Below are 2,505 nucleotides of genomic sequence, written 5' to 3'. Positions count from 1 at the left end.
CTATTTTCCCCCAAAACGGAATACTGTTTTTATGGGATGCTTTATTGATGTAGAAGGAACACAGAACATGGAATCAAACTTAACTGGGTTTAAATTTTTCTTTGCTGCTGCATTACTTCAAGTAAGTTACTTAACTTGACAAGTTCTAGTTTCCTTATGGGGGACTGGGGTGAGGGGAAAAGGAAATCAAAGAAAATATTAGCAAGATTTTGGGTTTCGTGGGGACCAAAGGCAGGAACAAGTAAAAGGATCTAGCATGAGGTTGGTTAATGAATGATATTTCCCTCTTTTCATAAAAGTTCAACTCTTCTGGCTCTAATATGCTTTATTATCTAATTCAAAGTTAAATGAGTTTCTTTTTTTTTTCCTACTTGTGTTTTGTGCCCTCATAAACCAAAAGGAAAAATTCCACCTGCATCTATTAAGGGGTGTGCTCTCACCCAAACAATGAACTATCACAACTAAATGATTTACAGTTACCACTGTAACTTTTTTTTTTTTCAGAACACCTAGAACTTTAATGGATACTTAGTAACCACTTCTCAGCCAAAAACCATTTTCCGAGGGAGTTCGAGCTGGCAGAGTCGGCCACCCCCTCCAGATACTGAGGGATGAGGGTGGCCGGGGGGAGGAGGGATGTATTGCTCTCCAGACAGGCAGGGCATCAGGATGCTGTGGAATGGTGATTAAGGGGCCGTTCACGCTGGGGTGGGGCTAGGCCTGGGGCTCGGGCACCATCCTCCACCATTTGAAGGCAAAGGGTACCCGGCAGATGTTGGCACAGGCACAGAAGTCCCTGATTTCAGTCAGGTAGCAGTCGAAGTCATCGATGAAGGTGCACTTGAAGCCCAGGGGCTCTAGCAACTGGCAGATCTTTTCTTCCAGGCAGCAGATGCCCTTGATCTGGGGCCCAAAAGGCTTGGGGATGCCCAGATTCTTGTCCATCGCGATCATCTGCAGCAGGTTAGGGAAGTAGGGCCTCGCGAACAATTTCGCCATCTGCTCATTGGAGGGGACGTTAGTCAGCTGCTCCAAGCAGAAGAGCTGCGGGATGTCATTGATGTCCCTCTCCACCAGGCCCAGCTCCTTCTTCAGGAGGTCACGGTTCAGGTTAATGCACTTCTCTACATAGTTGTTCTGCTTCCTCATGTTTTCATCAGCCAGAAGTTGATTGATGGTGTTGGCCTCCCTCCCGTTGGAAAGGAGCTGGTCCTCCCGGACCTCTGCAAACAGAGTCAGGTGTCCATAGCCCTCCTTCTGTTTCTCCTCGAACAGTCTGTAGGAGGAGCTGGGGCTGGCAAGGAGCAGCCAGAAGCCCTTGTTACCCTCACTCTTGTCCTGCGTGGGGATGAAGCACATGAACTCATCCATGTGGCCGACCATCAGCCAGTCCAAGAAGAGCTCCACCGGGGCCTGGACTCGCTGGGCATAGAGGAAGTCCCGGAGGGCCTTACCCATGTTTCGGCCCTCCTTGCTGGGGTAAAAGCAGCTGCCAATGAGATTCCTGCCTAGAGGGTACTCTTTCCCTTCCACCTTGACAGGTGGGGACACCATCAGGTTCCCAATAGAGTCCATGCTGGCTACCCTGTGGTCCTTGGTGCCTTGGATCATGTAGCCAACCCCTGGGTTCAGGGAGTATTTCACGAGTAAGTCGTCCAGCGTGAGGACCCAAGGGCTGTCGAGGACCAAGGAAAGCGTCTTGTGGGGAGCCTGGGTATAACAGAAGGCCATCGCATCCTGGAGCCACCTGCCCAGGTGGTTGGAGTCCTTGTAGACAGATACCACCTGGCTGTTACTCTTCTCGCTCAGCTCCATCACTGTGTTCACAAAACCCTGGACCTGCATCTCTCTGCACAGGTAGACCTCTAGAGGCATCTGGGTGCTAGGAGTAAAGATGCAAGGGGCCACCCGGAACACTACCATGTCTTTGTACACCAGGGTCTCTGGAATTGACGGGTCTTGTGATTCTTCCACCAGGGAGACAGAGTAGGGAGATGAGGCCCGAGAAGTCGGCAGACAGGAACTCCATGGCTTCAACGTAGAAGGTTTCCTTCAGGTGGTTCTGTATCTGTATCTGGGTATCGTTCATCATCCTCTGTCTTTTTTACTTGGCATTTAAAGTGTTAGGCATAAGACTTAGATTTCAGAACACAAATAAACCCCAAATTTGGAAGGATATTCAGTGATAAATCTTTCAGATTACTTTATTCTCTAACATTCAACTAGGTGCTAATGTGATTATACTTCAGATTAGAAGAGGCCAAATATTTCACACTCATTTCCTCCTCTTTGCTCTAAGCCTCTTGGGAGCAGCCATCATTGTCTGGGACCCACACACTGCCTACCCAGAAATTCCCCTGCAGGTCTACCAAGCAGCTTTAATTGCTTTCCCATAAAATCTATATAAATTCATTACTTTGAATTTAGCCAAGAAGCACCTGTTCTGCTTTTATGTAGAAGAGTTCAAGGACTAAGAAGGTGTTGAGAGGAAATTCTAGCCTTTTT

The 2,505-nt window shown here is 48.2% G+C and overlaps 1 pseudogene; it reads right to left on the bottom strand.

Moving 5' to 3' along the window:
- Positions 1-458: 458 nt before the first annotated feature.
- On the bottom strand, positions 459-2,089 carry LOC102745371 (inactive protein-arginine deiminase type-6 pseudogene; annotated as a pseudogene).
- Between the last annotated feature and the right edge of the window lie 416 nt (positions 2,090-2,505).

The sequence above is a fragment of the Leptonychotes weddellii genome, chromosome 6, assembly GCF_054177405.1.
Source record: "Leptonychotes weddellii isolate Sample4059 chromosome 6, ASM5417740v2, whole genome shotgun sequence".
Taxonomy (NCBI): Eukaryota; Metazoa; Chordata; class Mammalia; order Carnivora; family Phocidae; genus Leptonychotes; species Leptonychotes weddellii.
The sequence above is the reverse complement of the archived record's forward strand: the minus strand, read 5'-3'. Positions and strand labels throughout refer to the sequence as shown.